Raw genomic sequence first — 24,964 nt, 5'->3', positions numbered from 1 at the left:
TTTTCATATATTGGGATGTATTTTGATTCATTATTGGATATATCATTTAAGAATATCTTCTCCAATTCAGTAGGTTGCCTCTTTGTTTTATTGTGTTCTTTTTTCTTTTTTATGCAAAATCATTTTTAATATAGTGTGGTCCTGTTTATTTATTTATTTATTTTTATTATGTTGAGTTAGCCAACATATAATACATCATTAGTTTTTGAAGTAGTGTTTAACGGTTCATTAGTTGCATATAACACCTAGTGCTATTTATTTATTTATTTTTGTTTTATTATCCTAGGTTAAGTAGATGTATCCAAAAATATCATTAAGAATGGTATCAAGGGAGAGGGAGAAAAGATGACAGATAGTAGGGGACCTCACCTCATCTGGTCCCTGGAATTTAGCTGGATATCTATCAAAGCATTCTGAACACCCACAAATTCATCCTGAGATGTAAGAATATATATCTGGAACTCTACAAGTAGAAAAGTGACTATTCTTTGCAAGGTAGGATGTGCAGAGATGTGAATCTGCAGGAAAACACTGGAAGATACATGGAGGGGGAAGGGAGTCTCCATAAGCTCCCTATTGGAAAGTAATACAGGACAGGAGGGCAAAATCAAAACCATTAGAAATCTGCTCCAGTGTGAGACATCCCTTTCTGAGAGAGGATCAGGGGATGGAAAAGGTAGAATTCTAGGTGGGTCACTGTGGTCTCAGGATCCCAGAAGACACAGAAAGAACAGGTGAGCCTGAACCAATAGAGTGTCCAAAACAGCAGAGCAGGGAAACTGGTTATGGTCTGCAATCCCAGGAGGAACTCTTAGCTCAAGTTGCCACAAACCTCAGAAGTCCAGTAGGGAGACCACTCTTTACCTGAGCACCTGGAAAAAGACTAGAACATACGGGCTGTTTCCCATCACCTGGTAGGTACAAAACAGGTGCACTGATGATTGGGCAAAAGCTCTCAGGGTGGTAGTAGCCCTAGAAAGGACAGTAAGGGTGACACCCACGCATGAGTTGGGAGCAACAGAGTTGGGTGTGCATGCAAGCCCACAAACCCTCGCAGTCCCAAAGACGCAAAGTGCAAAGATTCTTGCAGGTCCCTGGGAATTCCCCCAGGAGAATTTCAGTGGGCCTGACCTGTGGGTTACTGTGAAGCTTGGTGCACACAGAAGTGGAGACGGTTTGACACATAGTTTATTGAAGGGGGGGCACCCTGATCCTGTGGCTCTGGGCCAGAGATCCAGTAATAGGCATTTTTGCTCTAATCTTCTGAAGCGGTGCAGAAAGCTGCCAGGGAACAGAAGCCACACAAAGAGCCAGCTTATATTAATCCCATCTCCCTTACAAAGGGGTGGCAACTCGCCCAGACAAAGATACCTGAAAAGCAGTACAGTAGCCCCCCCCAAGACAGACTGGAAGAACAGGTGAATGACAAGATTATGGATCCCATGAGACTGTAACAGTCTGGTACCAGGGGAAAACAGTATATTGAACTTCCGGTATTTCCTTATGACTCATTTATCCTTCAGTTTAAAATTTTCCATTTTTTTCTTTACCATTTTCCCATTTCAATTAGATTCTTATTTTATAAGCTTATGTTTCTAAGTCACTTTTTAACTTTTATTTTTTTTCACTTCTACATTTTAATGATATATGCTTCAGTCTAGTTATTTTTCCCCACCCTATTCAATTTCATTTTTATATAAATATAAATGTTGCTTTCTTTGCAATTTGGGGATAGAGTATCTTCTAATACACAGACCAAAATTCCATCAAGACCAAACAGATCGCCCTGCGTTTTCTACCCTGTGAGATTATAGTCACTATAGCTGCCATATCTATACATATCTATATATCTATATATACACATACATATTATATACATATGCATATATGTGTATTTTTGTTGCATTTAGGCTTTGGGTGCTTTTATGTGGTGGCTTCTGACCACTTTGGATTTCTTCTAGGGTATATTTTGCTTTGGTCATACTTGATATTTTGGACTGGGTTAATACACTTACCCATCCTTCCATGGGCAAAATGACTAGAAGGAGGAACTCACAACAAAGGAAGGAACCACAGGCAATGTTCTCTGACACAGAGTCAATCAATAAGAATAAAAGTAAGTTGTCAGAGATGGAATTCAGGATAGCAATTATAAAGTTAGTAGATAGGCTTGGAAAAAGCAGAAATGACAGTACAGAATCTCTGAGGGTAGAAATGAGATCAAATCAGGTTGAACTTAAAAATGCTATGAATAAGCTGTAGTCCAAATAGGATGCTCTAACAGCTAGGTTCAATGAGGCAGAAGAGAGAATAAGTGATCTAGAGAACAGGCTGATGGAAAGGAAGGGATTGAGGAAAAGAGATAAAGACAACTAATAACCCATGAATAAAGGCTTAGAGCAATTAATGATGCTATGAAATGAAACAATGTCAGAATCATTAGGGTGCCTGAGGGAGTGGGGAGAGAGAGCCAGAAGGTATATTGGAGCAAATCAGAGCTGCGAACTTCCCTAGTCTGGGGAAGGAAACAAGTATCCATGTCCAAGAGGCAGAGAGGACCCCTCCCAAAATCAATAAAAATAGAGCAACACCCTAACATATAATAGTATAGCTTGCAAATCTTAGAGCCAAGGAAGATATTCTGAGAGCAGCTAGGGAGAGGAGGTTCCTTATGTATGGTGGGAGGAACATCGGAATAACATCAGATCTATCCACAGAAACCTGGAAAACCAGAAAGGGCTGGCGAGATATATTCAAGGTCCTAAATGAGAAGAACATGAAGCCAATAATAATTTATCCATCAAGACTGTCATTCAGAATGGAAGGAGAGATAAAGAGTTTCCAGGAGAGACAGAAATGGAAAGAATATGTAACCACCAAGACAGCCCTGCAAGAAATATTAAAGGGGTTGCTGTAGGCAAAGTGAGACGCCCCCCAAGAGTAACACAGACAGAAAGTAACAGAGACACTCTACAGAAACAGGGACTTTACAGGCAATAAAATGACACTAAATTCATATCTTTCAATAGTTACTCTGGATGTAAATGGGCTGAATGCTCCCATCAAAAAATAAAGCAGCAAGAACCATCCATATGCTGTCTACAGCAGACTTATTTTAGACCTAAAGACACCTCTAGATTGAAAGTTAAGGGATGGAGAACTATTTCCTATGCCAATGGACATCAAAAGAAAGCTGGGGTAGCAAGCCTCATATCAGACAAATTAGAATTTAAACCAAAGACTGTAGTAAGAGATGTAGAGGGACACTATATCACACTTAAAGGGTCTGTCCAATATGAAGATCTAACAGTTGTAAATATCTATGCCCCCAACCTCGGAGCAGCCAATTATATAAACCAATTAATAACCAAAACAAAGAAGCACATTGATAATAATACATTAATAGTAAGGGACTTCAACACGCCACTCAGAGCAATGGACAGATCATCTAAGTAGAAGATCTACAAGGAAGCAAGGGCTTTGAATGACTCACTGGACCAGATGGACTTCACAGATACACAAGAACATTCCACCCTAAAACAACAGAATACTCACTACTCTAGAGTACACCTGGAACTTTCTTCAGAATAGACCTTGTACTGGGTCACAAATTAGGTCTGAACTGATACTAAAAGATTGAGATTATTCCCTGCATATTTCAGACAACATGCTTTGAAACTGGAACTCAATCACAAGAAGAAATTTGGAAGGAATTCAAACATTTGGATGTTAAAGAGCATCCTCCTAAAGAATGATTGGGTCAACCAGGAAATTAAAGAACTTAAACAATTCATGCAAACAAATGAGAATGAAAACAAACCAGTTCAAAACCTATGGGATACTGCAAAGGTATCCTAAGAGGGAAGTCCATAGCAATCCCAGCCTCACTCAAAAAATGTACCATTGTTATATGCATTTTTATACATTTATTATTTTTATTAAGTTCAATTAGCCAACATATAATAGTACATCATTTGTTTTTGAGGCAGTGTTCAATGATTCATTACTTATGTATAACACCCAGTGCTCATCCCATCTTGTGTCCTCCTTAATACCCATCATCCAGTTACCCCATCCCCCCACACCTCCCTTTCTGCAACCCTCAGTTTGTTTTCCAGAGTCCAGAGTCTCTCATTGTTTGTCTCCCTCTCTGATTTCTTCCCATTCTGTTTTCCCTCCCTTCCCTTATGGTCTTCTGCACTATTCCTTTATTCCACCTGAGTGAAAACATATGATAATTGTATTTCTCTGGTTGACTCATTTCACTTAGCATAATCCCTTCCAGTTCCATCCGTGTTGATGCAAATGGTGGGTATTCATCTTTTCTGATGGATGAGTAATATTCCATTGTATATATGAACCACATCTTTATACATTCATCTGTAGAAGGACATCTTGGTTCATATACATAATGGAATGTTACTCAGCTATATGTATTTTTGAAAGTTATAAGGGATGTGATTAACTGAAACACCGTAGCAAACCAAGAGAAAAACACAGAATATAGGGAATTCAACACAAAGGCCAAGAAACAGAACTTCCTAATTTATGCCTGGGATGAAGATATAACAGAAGTGGAACTCTTTGAATATAATGAAATTATTGATTTTGAATATATGGAAAACATATTACTTAAAAAGAGAACATAAATGAAACTTTTAGAAGAATAGATGATTAGAAATATGCAAGTGAGAAAATGGAGGTTAATGCCAACTTCAGGAAATATGAAGCATAGTACAAGACAGGATGCACTACTGAATTAGCAGTAAAGGACATTTGCATTGTTAGTTGACAAAATAAATATGGGTTTGACCTAAAAATTCTATATGACTCTATGAACATAGTGTGAAGAAATGAGGTGAGAAGAACACAGCATGGGGTAATTAAGTAATTATCTTTCATGTTAGAAAGATCATGTTGGAAAATGATAAATAATAAAACAAGAGATTACATATTTAAGAATACGGAAACATCAGAGGTAACAAGCCAGAAACATTGACTGTGATTAGATCCAGAATTTAGGCAGAAATGGGGTATAAAATTCCTGATTTGGAAGTATTTTTAGTATTGTTTTATTTTTTTAAAATGTTGACTAAAAGATAAGGGAAGTAGGGGCGCCTGGGTGGCTCAGTCTGTTAAGTGTCCGACTCTTGGTTTTGGTTCAGGTCATGATCTCGGGGTTCTTGTGAGCCCTGCATAGGGCTCCAAGCTGATCATGGAGCCTGCTTGAGACTCTCTCTCTCCTTTTGCCCCTTCCCCTCTGCTTATGCTCTCTCTCAAAAAAATTAAAAATATATATTAAAAATAATAAAGAAAAAGGAAATGAAATGAAATTAAAACCCTTTCTATATCGTTAGGATTTCAGAGATGGTAATGGATCCTGGGACCACCATCTAGTAAATGTAAGTAAACCTTAATTGTAGTCATAGTATTTGAGAATTATCATTTTTAAAAAAATTAATTTATAAAATGATAATAAATACTTAGTGGGCTCAGAATTTATAATTGATAATTCAGTTTTTACAATACCATCAAATTGATTCACCATACTCGACTACAATTACTGTAGAAAAGCTATTGATAATTTTTGTTTCTTTCATAGATTTTTACTTTTTTATCTTTTAAGTTTATATTTTGGTAACTGTAATAATAATTTTTATCTGTGTCTTTCTGAATATTTTCTCAGGAAAACTTTATCAAAAGGAATTACTAGGCCAATGTATCTAGACATACTTAGCTTTCTGTTTGCTTGCCTTTTTTTTTTACTGTTTATTTATTTTTATTATATTATGTTAGTCACCATACAGTACATCCCTAGGTTTTGATGTAAAGTTCCATGATTCATTACTTGCATATAACACCCAGTGCACCATGCAATACATGCCCTCCTTAATGTCCATCACCAGCCTATCCCATTCCCCCACCCCCTCCCCTCTGAAGCCCTCAGTTTGTTTCCCAGAGTCCATAGTCTCTCATGGTTCGCTTGCCTTTTTTTAATGTTAGGACGTTTTATCAAGTACTTTGAAAAAACAGGCATCCAATTTGAATTCATACTTTTGACTAATGAGTACGGAATATTTTCATCTACTTTCTAATGCTATTTGAATGCTTTATTTTTGTGGGAAATTATTTTTAGTTCTTTAACAACTTTTTATTTGAATTTTATGTTAAAAACTTGATTTCATGGGTTATTTTATTAAATTTTGCTACAAATTCTTTTTCCAATTTACAAATTTTTACTCAATTGATATCTCATGGTTTTGTGGACAATATGTTCTGAATTAGGGGACCAAGCCAAACTTTCAGAGTTTAAAGTTACTTTTCTTTCTTTCTCTCTCTCTTTCTTTCTTTCTTTCTTTCTTTCTTTCTTCTTTCTTTCTTTCTTTCTTTTCTTTCTTTCTTCTTTCTCTTTCTTCTTTCTTCTCTTTTTTGGAGGGAGGTATGTACATTTAATGTTTATCATCTCTGTTAAGATGCACTGATACCACTTTTCCACACTGATACTTTTCATTTAAATAACATATTTTCTATTAACCCATCTACTGACAATTGTATGAATCCCTAATTGGATCAATGGTCATACAAATCCAGAATTTTCATATTGGAAGTGACACTGAATTTGAACACTTTAAGTACACTTATTTGAAACATAAGGACTTTCATTAAAGCCAAAATAATTTAAACACTTGTCAAAGATCCTGCAGGTGGCTGGGTACAGAAAGACCCTGGGATCACAGAGTTGTAATCATGTCCTGACAGCAGTGAGCAGAGAGCATCTTTCATAAGGCCACAGAATCTTTTTTTATTTTTTTCCTTTTCTAGGCTCAGTATTAGAAGATGGGTCATGATAAACTTAACAGAATGAATGAGAATACTAGTTTAATGGATTTCAGTTTAAGATAATGATGTAGGAGGATGCTAAAGTCACTCTGTCTAATGGAAACAATGAATCTACAGTTACAAATGGAAGACTATTCTCTGGGAAAAAATAACTAAGCAACTCCTACACATCAAGTGAGTGAGGAAAAATCCCACACTGAAGTAAAGAGGGGAGGCTGAGATATAATCTCACCATAAACCCCACTACCAGCACAGTAAGCCGTAATTGGAAGGGAACCAACAATGATTAGTTTTTGCTGAATGAGGAAAAGATTTGAACACCACATCTGGCCACCCAACTATTAAGATCTCTTCTGAGAGATAAGCCCTCAAAACATCTAGCTTTGGAAATCGATGGGGTTAATATCCATAAGTCCCATGGCCTATAGCAAAGTGAGAAATAGTTCTTAAAGGGTTCACAAGGACTCACCTACCCCATAGTAAAGACTGAAGGGGAAAATAAATTCCATAAAAATGGAAATCAAAAGAATGTTGTGGGAGGTTTTACAATGGTATCCAAAGAAAAACAAAACCAAAACAAAAAATACTTTAAGACAATATTGTAATAATAGACAAATAGGTCATTATATAATGATTAATGGGTAAATGTAACAAGACAATATAATATTTGTAAATATTTATGCACTTAATATAGGGCGACCTAGTATATAAAAGAAATATTAATGGATTTAATGGAAGAAATATAAAGTAATATGATAATAGTAGGGGACATCAACACTCCAAATTCAAAAATGGATATATCATCCAAACAGAAAATCAATAAGGAACCATTAGCCTTAAATGGCACATTAGACTAGATGGACTTAACAGACATATACAGAACATTCCCTGCAAAAGCAACAGAATACACAATCTTCTTGGGTGTACATGGGAAATTCTTGAAAATGGATCATATGTTAGGCCACAAAACAATTCTTAATAAATTTAAGAAGATTTGAATCTTATCAAGCATCTTTTCAAACTACAATGGTATAAAAATCACAGTCAATTACAAGAAGAAGAAAAAGAAAACTTACAAATATGTGGAGATTAAACAGCATGTTATTGAAAAACCAATCCTTCAAAGAGGAAATCAAAAGAGAAATTAAAAGAAAAATACTATGAGGCAGATGAAAATGAAAATACATGATACCAAAACATAGTGGATGCAGCAGGAGCAGTTCTAAGAGGAATGATTGGCTTCTGTTACCCACATTTTATTGTAGCAGTTGTTATGATGCTATATAAAACTTAAAAAGGTCCTTTTTACACAAATCACATTTTAATTTAATGTGCCAAATTGTTTATCTAGTTTTCATAATATGATTTAAAAAGATCCTTTCTAAGATAACACTGTCTAACATTTACTTAAAGAGTGGACAGCCTATATCATAATAAGAGACTTTGTAATTAAATCACATTAAATAGCAGATTCCAAGTAACCATTATATGTTACTTTTTAAAAATATTTTATTTATCTATTTATTTTTTGAGAGAGATAGAGACAGCACAGGGGGAGGGAGAGAGGGAGAGAGGGAGAGAGAGTCCCAGACTGACTCTACACTGAGTGCAGAGCCCGGGGTGGGATCGATCTCATGACCCTGAGGTCATGACCTGAGTTGAAATTAAGAATCAGACACTTAGCTCTCTGAGCCACCCAGGTGTCCTCCCTTTATACGTCACTTTTAAAATCTGGAACAAGGAAACAGAAGGTTCAGACATGAGAAGATGCTTGAGAAACAATTGAAATAAACAGTGCAGTGTCTATAAGGCTTATCATTTAATCAATCTTATGTATTCTGGAAGACAGACAGAATTCACCTGTACACTGCTTGCACTTTATTTTGCACAGATATTTCATTATTAGTTCAATTTAAGGTGCAAATTTATTTCTGAATATAGATTTCAATTTGCATCAAATAATTGTAGCAATAAGTGCCAAATCAAATACCTGGAAAAACCTCAAAAATCCTTAATTCACACTCAAGGAATTAAAAAAAGGATAAAAGAAGCCAAAAGGGTGTAGTAAGAAGGAAATGACAAAGGTAAAAGCAGATATAATTACAATAGAAACAAAAAAGACACTAGAAAAGATCAGTAAAACTAAGAAGTGATTCTTTGAAAAGACAATAAAAATTGCCAAATCTTTAGTTGGTCTCACAAAAAAAATCGAGACAATTCAAATGAATAAAAAAAAAATGAATAGGTAGATGTTACAACTGTTACCACAAAGATACAAAGGATAACAAGAGCTACTGTGAACAATTATATGTCAACAAATAGGACAATATAGAAGAAAGGGATAAAGTTTTAGAAATGTACAGCTTACTGAAACTAAATCATAAAAAAATAGAAAAACTGAACACACAGTTTAACAGTAAGGAGATTAAATAGGTAATAAATAAAACATTCAGCAAACAGAAGTGCTGGACCAGATGGCTTCACTGGTGAATTCTTCGAAAAATTAAAGAAGAATTTATAGCAATATTTCCCAAACTCTTCCAAAAAATAGAAAAGGTGGGAATACTTCTTTTTAAAAATTTTTTTATTATATTATGTTAGTCACCATACAGTACATCCCTAGTTTTTGATGTAAAGTCCGATGATTCATTAGTTGTATAACACCCAGTGCACCATGCAATACGTGCCCTCCTTAATACCCATCACCAGCCTATCCCATTAGCCACCCCCTGCCCTCTGAAGCCCTCAGTTTGTTTTGTTTCTCAGAGCCCATAGTCTCTCATGCTTCATTCCCCCTTCTGATTACTCCCCCTTTCTTTATCCCATTCTTCCCCTACCGATCTTCCTAGTTCTTATGTTCCATAAATGAAAGAAACCATATGATAATTCTTTCTCTGCTTGACTTATTTCACTTAGCATTATCTCCTCCAGTGCCATCCATGTTGCAGCAAATGTTGAGAAATTGTTCTTTTGATAGCTGAGTAATATTCCATTGTGTATATATGGACCACAACTTCTTCATCCAGTCATCTGTTGAAGGGCATCTCAGCTCCTTCCACAATTTAGCTATTGTGGACAATGCTGCTATGAACATTGGGGTGCATATGGCCCTTCTCTTCACTACGTCTGTATCTCTGGGGTAAATACCCAGTAGTGCAATGGCCAGATCATAGGGTAGCTCGATTTTTAACTTTTTAAGGGACCTCCACACTGTTTCCCAGAGTGGCTGTACCAACTTGCATTCCCATCAACAATGTAGGAGGGATCCCCTTTCTCCACATCCTCTCCAGCAATTGTTGTTTCTTGCCTTGTCAATTTTTGCCATTCTAACTGGCATAAGGTGGTATCTTAGTGTGGTTTTGATTTGAATTTCCCTGATGGCTAAGGATTTTGAACATTTTTTCATGTGTCTGTTAGCCATTTCAATGTCTTAATTGGAAAAGTGTCTATTCATATCTTTTGCCCATTTTATGATTAGTTTATTTGTTTCTTGTGTATTGAGTTTGAGAAGTTCTTTGTAGATCTTGGATACCAGTCTTTTATCTGTAGTATCATTTGCAAATATCTTCTCCCATTCCGTGGGCTGCCTCTTAGTTTTTTTGACTGTTTCCTTGGCTGTGCAGAAGTTTATTATCTTGGTGAAGTCCCATAAGTTCATTTTATCTTTTGTTTCTCTTGCCTTTGGAGATGTGTCATAAAAAATGTTGCTGTGGCCGATGTCATAGAAGTTGCTGCCTGTGCTCTCCGCTAGGATTTTGAGGGATTCCTGTCTCACATCGAGGTCTGTCATCCCTTTAGAGTTTATCTTTGTGTGTGGTGTGAGAGAGTGGTCAAATTTCATTCTTTTGCATGTAGCTGTCCAATTTTCCCAGCACCATTTATTGAAGAGACTGTCTTTTTTTCCACTGGATGTTTTTTCCTGCTTTATCAAAGATTAGTTGCCCAAAGAGCCGAGGGTCCATTTCTGGGCTCTCTATTCTGTTCCATTGGTCTATGTGTCTGTTTTTGTGCCAGTACCATGCTGTCTTGGTGATCACAGCTTTGTAGTACAGCTCGAAATCCAGCATTGTGATGCCCCCTGCTTTGTTTTTCTTTTTCAACAGTTCCTTGGCGATTCGGGGCCTTTTTTGGTTCCATACAAATTTATGGACTCGCTGTTCCAGTTCTTTGAAAAATGTCCTTGGTATTTTGATCGGGATAGCATTGAAAGTGTAGATTGCTCTGGGTAGCATGAACATTTTAACTATGTTAATTATTCCAATCCATGAGCATGGAATATTTTTCCATCTTTTTGTGTCTTCTTCAATGTCTTTCAAGAGTGATTTATAGTTTATAGAATGTAGATCCTTTATGTCTCTGGTTAAGTTAATTCCAAGTTAACGTATGGTTTTTGGTGCTATTGTAAATGGGATGAATTCCCTAATTTGTCTTTCTTCAGTCTCATTATTTGTGGATAGAAATGCAACTGATTTCTGAGCATTGATTTTGTATCCCACCACATTACTGAATTGCTCTATAACTTCTAATAGTTTGGGACTGTATTATTTTGGGTTTTCCATATAGGGTATCATGTCATCTGCGAAGAGAGACAGTTTGACTTCTTCTTTGCCAATTTGGATACCTTTTATCCCTTTGTGTTGTCTGATTGCTGTTGCAAGGATTTCTAGTACTATGTTGAATAATAGTGGCGAGAGTGGGCATCCTTGTTACGTTCCTGATCTTAAGGGAAAGGCTTCCAGCTTTTCCCCATTGAGAATGATATTTGCTGTAGGCTTTTCATAGATGGTCTTTATGAGACTGAGGAACATACCCTCTATCCCCACACTCTGAAGGATTTTAATCAGGAAAGGATGCTGTATTTTGTCAAAAGCTTTTTCTGCATCTATTGAGAGAATCATATGATTTTCGGCTTTTTCCTTCTGGATAAAATCTAAGACACTGATCGATTTGTGAATGTTAAATCAAGAGTGGGAACACTTCTAAGGTCATTTCATGAGCACTGCATTACCATTATACTAAAATCAGAGAGGGATGTGAAGAGAAAAGAAAATTAGAGGCCAATATCCCTGATAAACACATAAATCTAAAAATATTCAAAAATTATCAGAATAAATTGAACAATACCTAAAAATGATTACACATCATGATCAAGTTGGGTTTATTTCAGGGATTCAGTGATGGCTCAGCATAGACAAATCAAACAAGGTAATACACTATGTTAATAAATTCATGATAAAAATCATATGAAAATCTTATTGGATGGAAAAAAAGACATTTGGCAAAATTCAACATTCATTCATGATAGAAATTCTCAACAAAACAAGTATAGAGGTAATATACCTCAACATCATAAAGCCCTTTTATGAAAGCCCCACTTTAACATTATACTTTAGGGTGAAAATCTACAAACATTTCCTCTGAGATAGGAACCTGACCATATTGCCATTTTTATTCAACATTCTGTTAGAAGTTCTAGTCGAGGAACTAAGCACGAAAAACAAAGATTAAAAGGCGTCCATATTAGAAAAGATAATGCAAAACTCACTATTTGTTGATGACATGATATTATATATAGAAAACCTTCACAATTCCACCACCTGAAACTATTAGAACCTATGCATAAAGAGTAAATTTTCAGGATACAAAATTTTCTGCATAAGGCTGGTGTGTTTTTATATAATGGTAATGAGCCCTCAGAAGAAAAACAAGCAAACAAACAAACAAACAAAATTACTTTTACAATTCTTCAAAAAGACAAATATCTAGCAGTAAATTTAACAAAGGAGGTAAAAGACCTGTACTTCAACTATTACAAATTTATAAATGGAATCGAACACACAAATGAAGGGAAAGATATACCATGCTCCTGAATTAGAATAATAAACGTTTTTAAAATATCCATATCACTGAAAACAATCTACAGAGTCAATGCAATTGTTATCAAAATTTCCGTGGTATTTTTCACAGACATTGAAGAAAGAATCCTAGAATTTGTATGGAACCACAAAAGACCCTGAATAGCCAAAGTCATCTCGAGAAAAAAAAGAACAAAGCTGAGATATTATCTTTCCCAATTTCAAATTTTATTACAAAGCTATATTAATTTTAAAAGTTTTATAGTGGCATGTAAACAGGTACAAAGTCAATGGAATAGAAGAGAGAGCCCAAATATAAACCCATGTATACACCGTCAAGAAATTCACAACAAAATAGCCAAGAATATACAATGGGGAGAGGACAGCATTTTCAATAAATGGAACTTGAAAAACTGAACACCTACATTAAAAAAATGAATGTTCATCACTATCTTACACCATCCAGAAAAATTAACTCAAAAAAGGCTTAAAGACTTGAATTTAAAAGAGTAGAAACCATAAAACTCCAGTAGAAAACTTAAGATATAAGCTCCTTGACATTGGACTTGGGAATTATTTTTTTCATTTGACATCAAAAACAAGATAACAAAAGCAAATATAAATAAGTGGAGCTGAATCAAACTAAAAAGTTTCTGTACAGAAGAAGAAATCAATAAAAATGAAAAAGCAATGTACCAAATAGGAGACAATATTTTCAAATTTCATATATGTGAAGGGGCTAATATTAAAATTATATATAAAAAACACATACAACTCAATGCCAGAAAAATCTGATTAGAAAATGGGCAGAAGATGAATAGACATTTTTCCACAGAAGATATAGGTGGTCAACAGATACATAAAAATATGGTCAACATTGCTAATCAGCAGGGAAATACTAATCAAAATCACAAGGAGACATTATCTCACACATGTGAAAATAGCTATTATAAAAAAGAAAGAAATAACAAGTGCTGGTGAAGATGAGGAGAAAAGGTCACCCTCACATACTAATGGTGGGAAAGTAAATCGGTGTAGCCATTATGGAAAACAATATAGTTTCCACCAAGAAAAGAAAAAAAGAAATAGAAGCACCCTATGATCCAGCAATTTTACTTATGTATATTTATCCAAAGGAAATTAAAACACTAAATCAAAATGACAAATGTACTCCGAAGCTGCAATGTTTGTTACAGCATTATTTACAGTATCCAAGGCATAAGCAACATAGGTGTCTACTGATAGACAAATGGGCAATGAAAATGTGTACATATACAAGCAGAATATTATTCACTCGTAAAAAGTCTTGCCATTTGTAACAACATGGATGGAACTCAGGAAAATGCTCAGTGAAATAAGTCAGAAATAAATAGCATATGATGTCACTTCTGTGTGAAATCTAAAGAAGCCAAAAACTTATGAACTTGTAAATACAGAGAACACATTGGCGGTCTCTAGAGGTGGGACTGGGTGATGGCTGAAATGCGTGACTGTGATCAAAAGGTACACACTTCCAGTTATAACACAAATAAGTTCTGGGGATATAATGTACAACAGGGTATCATTAATAATAATGTATTATTATCATTATAATATAATAATGTGAGGAGTGTACATCTTAAAAATTCTTATCAGAAGAAAAAATTGTAATTAATGTGGTGATGGATATTAACTGATGGATATTAACTAAACTTATTGTGGTGGTCACTTTGCAATACATATGCCAAAATATTATGTTGCACATCTGAAACTTATATAATGATATGTCAATTATTCTCAATTAACGACAATAATTTATAGCAGCTTAATATTGTTTATAGTTTACAAATCATTACTGATGAATTGAACTATCATCACAATGATTTTTGAGAAATTAGGGTTCATATATTTCAGAAGAAGATGGCTGTGTTCCAGGCATTTTGGATATTACATAAACACAAATCAAAATGAAAATATAAAAGGAAACATATTCAGAAAGGCAGAGATAGAATGACAGATAAAATGAGAACAATCCTCAGGTTTTCTGGTCCAGGAAATGGGGAAAGTGCTTAAGCCCTGGGAACATTCTGTGGAATAAAATGACTACTGAGCTTGACTCAGTGTAAAGGCAAGCATGGCTGTATCTCCTTCCTGCTCACCTGCAGCTCTCCAGGGAAGGAGGACTGAGAGTTGAAGGGTGCTGATCCCCAAGCACAAGGGCTGTACTCCAGTTCAGATTCTCAGGGTTGGAGGGTTAGACCTCTCTCTCCTGACCCTCATGGGCCACAGTGTTGTGGTCTGGTTGACTCACATTCAAACCCCTCCAGAAACACTGTTAAAATGATTTTCAGTAGGAACTGGCTCACCAGTTTTCAGCTCCCAGCATCTCAAGAATGAAAGGGCGAGCAAGTGAACTATGCAATCTGACTTATTCTTTGATGTAACAAATTTCCAAATAAAGAAGAGACATAAAGCACATTTATTGATCATAGGATGAAGTAAACATCTCATATAACAAAGAGCAATGTGTTACTAAACTCTCAAATTTGACTTTTTGATTCAGGGTTTCATTTTCTTTCTTAATTATAAAACTGTAAGTAATTAAGAATGGGTGGACAGAGTGAGGGGGATCATTTCCCAGTGGATGATCTATTGTCCTGAGAAAAGAACATTCATCCACACGAATAGCATTTTGTCCTAAGGGTTAGATGAATAGTAATTATTAGATAAATGCATTTTTAGCATGCTTCTCTATTACACTTTTCCTGGAACAAATAATAAAAGTATGTTGACATATACTACCTTTGATCTTAGCCCTGGGAGTTACGATCTGAGACTACAGGGTGTCTCACTTCTCACAGGCTCTTGGTCTAAAAGATTATATGAAAATGAGAAAGCACCATGAAAAATGAAAAAAAAAGATATGTATATATAACCATAAAGTAAAAACTAAAAGTCTGCTTTATTGTTGTGGGCTAAGAATAATTTATGTATGTAGTACAAGGATGATAGAGCTGGAGTTCTGGAAAACACCTAATCAGATGTCCACAAGTATCAGGAATCAGACACAAAAGTACATATGGTATGAGCCCATTTATATGACATTTTGGAAAGGCTATGCTTGTCCATAGGAAACATTATTTTTTTTAAGGAAAGGAAACCACTCATTTGGTTGATGAGAATTACAGCACATGTAAATGAGAACAGGTTTTTTTTTCCATTTTTATTTTATTTTATTTTTTTTAATGATTTTTTTATTATATTATGTTAGTCACCATACAGTACATCCCCGGTTTCCGATGTAAGGCTCGATGATTCATTAGTTGTGTATAACACCCAGTGCACCATGCAATACGTGCCCTCCTTACTACCCATCACCGGTCTATCCCATTCCCCCACCCACCTCCCTTCTGAGGTCCTCAGTTTGTTTCTCATAGTCCATAGTCTCTCCTGCTTCATTCTCCCTTCTGATTACCCCCCCCTGAGAACAGGGTTTTATCCAAATAGTCAGCTTTTAAAATGCCTAGCAGAAAAATGCAAGCAGGCTAATTGAAAAATTATCAGAAGGCATAAAAAGACAATAACATAAAAGGACACCCAAATATAAAAGAGGACAATCACACTGGTGATTAAGAAAATGTGATATCACTTTGTATACATACACAAGTTTGACTCTCTCTCCCAAAAACTGAACATGAAAACCACAAACAAACATAAAAATTTGCAAGGTTGTGAAGCAATTGGCACAAGTCTACACTGACCATGGGAGTGTAGATTAATGTGGGGGCTCTGGAAAGTCTTAGTACAGTTTTAAGCTTACTACCTTCAAAAGTATATATGCTATAAACTAAGAAAATGTTTTGAAATCATAAATATTTTAATTCTTTAACTTTTTAATAATTATTTAGTTTTGTGAATTTTGAATAATAACTTTTTGATTTTTTTTTTGTTTTAATACCCCTGATTGCAGATGGCAAAAATACTTTGCAATGGTGATACTTAAGGGGAAGATTAGCATAGTGATCAAGATGGCAGATACCTCGCAGGAAGGAGAAAATTGTTTAGAACAGGAAAGGGGTACAATAGTATTCATTGTATTAATATTTGCATATATATTAATCATGTTTAAAAGTAGTCTTTTAAAATTACTAAAAAATACAGTAAAAAAAAAAAAGGAAGAACTATCAGTGTTAGTGAAAAACTTTGCCATGACTACAGCTAAAAATGACCCATAATGAGGAACAATTCAGATACTGGGGAGACTTTGGTAATAAATCTTCTCCCAACCTTAATGTTTAGGAACACCTTTAATACACAATAACATAAGCTGGGTGGATGGGCTTTCTCATTATGGTTGCAGTATTCAGCAACGATCCAGTCATATTCTGGATGAAATGACAACTAACTGTATCTTTAGATCATTGCTCTTACTTGATATCTCCTCCTCACAGCCTTAGGCAAATTAAAAGCTGCTACAGATATGGAACTCTCTGGATCCTCCCACAGAAAAAGAAATAGAGTAGAATACACCTCTCAGTTTAAACAACTGTGAATTATTTTGAACTACTTAAGTAATCTGACAGGTACAAACAGGTCAATTGCCATTAGTGAATGTATTTGTGAGAATTCACGATAATAGGCCTATTCTAGAGTTGAAAATAATAATCATATACAATATAGCTTACAACTTTAATCAGTTAGATTTAAAAAATTCAAATATGATTAACATACAGTGCTAAATTTTTTCAGATGTACTTAACAGTTTTAAAATGACTGAAAAATTAAAAACAATAAGAATGGTTAAAAATAGGTATCAAAAGAAGAAATATTCACTGGGAGGAAATATATTGTGTTTACTTCAGGAAAAGAGCTGGAAGTCATAGTATCAGCTGTTAATGCAAGCAGCTACAAATATATTATCCACTACTAGCATGTGTAAATTGAAGAGGGATTTGTATTCCAAAATGTATTCAACAGGTATATGCTAATTTTCTAATCCCTAAAACATAGTATTTTAAAAATGAACCTACATGCTCAGGGTTAATTGCAAATTATGAATAAAAATTCCTTGACCTTTTTAAAAAATTTTTAATAATAAACATTTATGTCTTTTAAAATCATAAAAATATAATTTATTTTAATAAAGAAGGAAAACTCATGACATAATTGCCTGTTAAACAACAGAATTCAAAGATTAAGATATTAAAGTAAAAATATTTTCCTCAACTAATCAAACTATCCTATTGCTTGAATGAAATGGGCCTGTTTTATTGGTTGAAAAAGAATACTCAAAGGGAGCTTAAGACTTTAATGAATAAGTTAATTTAAAAATTTTGAAAAACAAAAAATAATAGTTAACAAAGAAAGGTATATTCACTGGGACTCAGTGTGATTATTCAATGTGATTAGATCAGAAAAAGAATTGGAGGGTGTGATACCCTGCATTAATGCGGGTGACTCCACACATGCTATCCTATACAATCATCTTTTTAATCAAAAGTTTTCATGTTCTAAAAAGTCTTCAGTGGATATCTTCACTATTTTCCTAACCTAAAATACTTAATTTAATAATAAGCCTATATGCTCAAAGACAATTGCAAAATCACATACGAAGATGAACAAAATAATTGGTTGCTAAATCAAGAATTGAGAAAATTAGGACATGGAAATTTTCCTCAACTAATCAAACTATCACATCAATTGAATATAAGAGTTCTGATGACTAGGTCTCTGTCTTACTCTGTTCTTACATGATGGCACTCCCTCCCTCTCACCGACTCAGGAGATAATTTTTAAAACCTGCATGGAAATAGACCACACAGATATTCAAGAATGACCAGCTGGGTCATTATTTATTGTCTAGTATAGGCCTCATTTTTGTAGTGGGCTGAATCTTATTTTCTTTCTGAAAAAATGCATATAGTATTATATATATAATTTTGGTAGTATATACAATTCCCTCTTCCTCACACAGGGTCCTTAACTTTTGAAGTTTACTGAGTTATACTAGTGCATTTGTTGTTGTTTTTGCTGTTGTGGTTATTTATAATGAGTCCCTTTGCCACTCCTGATTTCATGTTATTGAGGTGACTCAAGATGGGGCCTCGGGATGACTTCAGGATGAGGGCTAATCTCCAGCGGAATAGACCATATGATTAGAGGGTTACAGGATTAGAACTACGTGCCCCACTCCATAGACTCTGGGGACAGGAGGCATGAAGATTTTCAGTAATCAGTGGCCAATAATTAAAACAATAGCACCTATCCACTAAAACTTCCATAAACTCTGAAACAAGGAGGCTAAGCGAGTGACTAGGTTGGTGACCATATTGATATGTTATGTGGGTGGGGCAAGCAGAGATTGCCCTCAGATTGAAAGTACTTCCAGCTTAGGTATATGATGTGTGCTATGATATAAAATCACTGTCCCTTCTTCACAAAGGCCAGGGCCTGTACACCATTCATTAATACTAGATCTAGAGGCTTACAAATGGTATCATTATTGGTTACCAAATATATTGACTCCCTCAAAATGGAAAGAAGAAGCCCCAATGTTGGTGGCATTCATTCTATTCACCAGCACCTGTTGTAGCCTAGGATGCAACAGGAAAGTGAAGGGAGGTCAACATTCCTTCTCAGGGAGAACAAAGGTGTCAGAATTGTCGAGAGGGTTGCCTCCCACATTTCTAAACTGCAGGAAACTTCATCAATATTCTTGATCTGATGCCATTTGGAAGCTGAGGGGGATTTTGGTAACGGACTCCTAGGTTGTTAGCATACTTTCTTCATTTTGTAGGGATTGACTATGGGATCAACATTCTCAATCCCAAAGGATTCCCTTTTGGGTTGAGTGCTAACACATTAGAGTCAATTTGGACAGCAGGATTTTGAAGCACCTCATCTTCTGTAATAAACGCCTGGCTTCAGCGTTCTCTGAAGGATGATGAAAAAATAGCCTATTAGCGAGTTCTTAAATGTCAATACTGTTTATAAATTAGACCACTTTTGTAGGTGTCAGGAAAAAATGGACCAAAATCCCACATGGTCAGGACCTTATGGTCCAGTACCAAAACCCTGATCTGTTCATCCTCCTCTAGGTGGCGTAAGGACGCCGCTCTACTTACCCTCTACCCCTCAAGCCATCATCAATTCAGCTGCATCAACACATCTACTTCTGTTAATTCGACAAATCACCTGTGACCTATCATGTTTTCTATGTGCCCCCACCTTGTCTCTCTTGTAAACTGATTGCTGCTAAGAAGCTGTACATACCTCCTTCTATTTTCCTGAGTCACTCATCTCCTCTTTGTTTGCTTCTTTTGTGACCATCCTCTATACCTCTAGTGTCATTGGCTATTGTTTCTCCTATCCTTGCTATCAAGGAGCAAAGAGTAAACAAAGCTTTTGGGCCACCCACCACCTTATGTGGTTCAAATGGAGCACATCCCTAATCAACATGCAGGGTCCCAAGGGTTCCCATAGACTTAAAATGCCTACTTACTTTCCCCATAGGTGCCCTTTGATAGTGGGGAACAAATTGATTGACCTTTAAGCAACCCAGATGCAACATATCTATATTTAAATTAATTTAGATTTGTTAGTTTAATGAAGGTAAACATGTCTTTAGTTTTATCAGCATTAAATATAAAACTTCTGCAGACCAGCCTGAACATCCACAGAATCAGCCTGAGACGCAGGAAGATACATCTGGGTCTCTACAAATGAACATCTCCAGTGTTGAGTACTGAGGTACAAAGCGGAGAGCCGTGAAACCGCACACAGATATTGGAAGATAAATGGAAGGGGGAGGGAGCCGCCACGTTCGGGTGCCGGGAAGCAGTAGCCACCTGCATAGGGGAGCGGCTGAACTTGCGGACCAGCACCTGCAAGAGAACAGACTGAGACGGTGAGCCGGGAAATGCGCGCGACCAAACTGAAACGGAGCTCCGGTGTGCTCACTGGACTTGACTGAGACCTGGAGTTCCGGGAGCACGCAGGGGCACTGGCGGTTGCCGGCTGGTGGCTGGCGGTGTTAGAAAAACAAAGGACAGAGATGCGCCGGCCCTGGAAGTGAGGGCTGGGACGCTGTGTGGCGCACATCCCAGGACGCTGCAGGGTTGAGCAGCACCAACAACAACAGAGTTAAAGTGGCCAGAACATCAGTGGAGAACAGTCCGCGATCCCTCTGTTCTGAGACAGAGGCTGAGATTCGGCCACTGCTGCTCTGACTTTCAGAAGAGGCACAGCAAACCACCAGGGAAAGCTGCCAGAGAACAAAAGACTGGAAATATCTGCTCACAGTGTGCCCATCCCCATTCCCCCTCGCAGGGGACATGAAGACTACCCAAACAGGGTTGCATGAGTATCGGCTCGGCAGGTCCCTCCCCCAGAAGGCAGGCTGAAAAATCAAGAAGCCCACATCCCTAATATCCCTATAAAACAATTTCACACTGCCTGGGTCCCCGTCAATAATTTGGGCTCTGGACAACCCTGCAACCTCTCCTCATCAGAATGACAAGAAGGAGAAATCCCCCCCAGCAAAGAAAAGACAATGAGTCTGTGGCCTCTGCCACAGAACTAATGGATATGGATATAACCAAATTATCAGAAATGGAGTTCAGAGTAATAATGGTCAAGATGATGTGTAGACTTGAAAAAAGTATTAACAAAAATGTTAATGAGAATATAGAATCTCTAAGGGTGGAAATGAGAGGGAATCTGGCAGAAATTAAAAATTCTATGAGCCAAATGCAGTCAAAACTAGAGGCTCTGACGGCCAGGGTGAATGAGGCAGAAGACGTATCAGCAAATTGGAGGATGGGTTAGTAGAAGAGAAATCTAAAATAGAATCTGGACTCAAAACATACATGCTCAAGAATGTAGGTTACTGGAGAATACTGACTCAATGAAACGTTCCAATGTCAGAATCATCAGCATCCCCAAGGCAGAGGAGAAAAACAGAGGTCTAGAAGAGATATTTGAACGAATTGTAGCTGAAAACTTCCCTAACCTAGCAAAGGAAACAAACACCTGTGTCCAAGAGGCAGAGAGGACCCCTCCCAAGCTCAACCATGACAAACCTAGGCCACGTCACGTCATAGTGCAATTCACAAATATTAGATCCAAGGATACAGTATTGAAAGTGAGCAGGACAAAGAAATTTCTCACATACCAAAGCAAAGCTATCAGAATTACATCAGACCTGTCTACACAGACCTGGAACGAGAGAAAGGATTTGGGGGGCATATTTAAAGCTCTTTCAGAGAAAAACATGCAGCCAAGGATCCTTTATCCAGCAAGGCTGTCATTCAGAATTGATGGAGAGATAAAGACTTTCCAGAATCACCAGTCATTGACAAATTTCATAACCATGAAACCAGCCATACAGGAGATATAAAGGGGGGTTCTATAAAAGTGAAAAGGCACCAAGAGTGATACAGACCAGAAAGTCCCAATCTATAGAAACAAAGACTTGACAGGCAACATGGCATCATTAAAAACATATCTCTCAATATTGAGTCTCACTGTAAATGGCCTAAACGCTCCCATAAAACACCACAGGTTTGCAAATTGGATAAAAAGGTAAGACCCATCCATTTGCTGTCTACAAGAGACTCATTTTGAACCTAAAGATACATTCAGACTGAAAGTAAAGGGATGGAATACCATATTTCATGCCAACAGACCTCAAAAGAAAGCTGGGGTAGGAATTCTCATATCAGACAGATTGGATTTTAAACTAAAGACTATAGTTAGAGATACAGAGGGCACTATATTATTCTTAAGGGATGTATCCAACAAGTGGATATGACAATTATAAATATATATGCCCCCAACAGGGGAGCAGCAAGATACACAAGCTAACTCTTAACCAGAATAAAGAGACATATAGATAAAAATATGTTAATAGTAGGGGACCTCACCACTCCACTATCAGAAATAGAAAGAGCACCCATGCAGAAAATCGACAACGAAAAAAGGGCTTTGAATGCCATACTCGAAGAGTTGGACCTCATAGGTATATATAGAACAATACACCTCAGAACCAAAAATACTCATTCTATTCTAATGCCCATGGAACATTCTCAAGACTAGACCATGTTCTGGGTCACAAACCAGGTCTCAACTGATACCAAAAGAATGAAATTATTCCCTGCATATTCTCAGACCACAATGCTTTGAAACTGGAACTCAACCACAAGGAAAAATTTGGAAGAAACTCAAACACATGGAGACTAAGAACCATCCTGCTCAGGAATGACTCAATAAACCAGGACATCAAAAATCAATTTAAAAAATTTATGGAGACCAAAGAGAATGAAAACACAATGGTCCAAAACGTATGGTATACTGCAAGGGCAGACCTAAGGGGGAGATACATAGCCATCCAAGCCTCATTCAATAGAATAGAAAAATCTAAAATGCAGTTTTTATATTCTCACCTCAAGAAGCTAGAACAGCATCAGAGGGACAGGCCTAATCCACGCACGAGGAAACAGATGACCAAGATTAGAGGAGAAATCAATGAATTAGAAACCAGGAGTACAGTAGAGCAGATCAACAGAACTAGAAGCTGGTTCTTTGAGAGAATCAATAAAATTGACAGACCACTGGCAAGACTTATCCAAAAGAATAGAGAAAGGACCCAAATTAATAAAATTATTAATGAAAAAGGAGAGGTCACGACGAACACCAATGAAGTTGGAAGGATTATTAGAAACTTTTATCAACAGCTTTATGCCAATAAATTAAGCAATCTGGAAGAGATGGAAGCCTTCCTGGAAACCTATAAACGGCCAAGACTGAAACAGGAAGAAATTGATTTTTTAAACAGGCCAATTAATTATGAAGAGATTGAAACTGTGATAAACAACCTTCTAAAATACAAAACTCCAGGCCAGGACGGTTTTCCTGGGGAATTCTATGAAACATTCAAAGAAGAAATAATACTTGTTCTCCTAAAGCTCTTTCAAAAATAGAAACAGAAGGAAAGCTACCAAACTCATTCAATGAAGCCAATATAACCTTGATCCCCAAAGCAGGCAAAGACCCCATCAAAAAGGAGAATTACAGACCGATTTCCCTAATGAATATGGATGCCGAAATCCTCAACAAGATCCGGACTAATAGGATCCAACAGTACATTAAAAGGATTATCCATCATGACCAAGTGGGATTCATCCCTGGGATGCAAGGGTGGTTCAACATTCACAGATCTATCAGTGTCTTAGATTTTATCCAGAAGGAAAGCGCCAAAAATCATATGATTCTCTCAATAGATGCAGAAAAAGCTTTTGACAAAAAACAGCATCCTTTTATGATTAAAACCCTTCAGAGTGCAGGGATAGAGGGCACATTCCTCAATCTCATAAAAACCATCAATGAAAAGCCTACAGCAAATATCATTATCAATGGGGAAAAGCTGGAAGTCTTTCTGTTAAGATCAGACATGACAAGGATGCCCACTCTCGCCATTATTTTTCAACATAGTACTAGAAGTCCTTGCAACAGCAATTAGAAAACAAAAATGGATAAAAGGTATCCAAATCAGCAAAGAAGAAGTCAAACTGTCTCTCTTCGCAGATGACATGATACTCTATATGGAAAACAAAAAAGAATACACTCCCAAACTATTAGAAGTTATAGAACAATTCAGTAATGTGGTGGGATACAAAATCAATGCTCAGAAATCAGTTGCATTTCTATCCACAAATAATGAGACTGAAGAAAGAGAAATTAGGGAATCCATTCCATTTACAATAGCACCAAAAACCATACATTATCTTGGACTTAACCTGAGACATAATCTATATGTCTAGATCTATATGCTAGAAACTATAAATGACTCTTGAAAGACATTGAAGAAGACACAAAAAGATGGAAAAATATTCCATGCTCATGGATCGGAAGAATTAACATAGTTAAAATGTCCATGCTACCCAGAGCAATCTACACTTTCAATGCTATCCTGATCAAAATACGGATGACATTTTTCAAAGAACTGGAACAAACAGCCACTAAATATATGTGGAACCAGGAAAGACCCTGAATCACCAAGGAATTGTTAAAAAGGAAAAACAAAGCTAGGGGCATCACAATGCTGGATTTCAAGCTGTACTACAAAACTGTGATCACAAAAACAGCATGATACTGGCACAAAAACAGACACATAGACCAATGGAACAGAATAGAGAAGCCAGAAATGGACCCTCGGCTCTTTGGGCAACTAAACTTTGATAAAGCAGGAAAAAACATCCAGTGGAAAAAAAGACAGTCTCTTCAATAAATGG

This window comes from Ursus maritimus, unplaced genomic scaffold (assembly GCF_017311325.1).
Source record: "Ursus maritimus isolate PB19 unplaced genomic scaffold, ASM1731132v1 scaffold_5, whole genome shotgun sequence".
Lineage (NCBI taxonomy): Eukaryota > Metazoa > Chordata > Mammalia > Carnivora > Ursidae > Ursus > Ursus maritimus.
Note: the sequence above shows the minus strand (reverse complement) of the source record.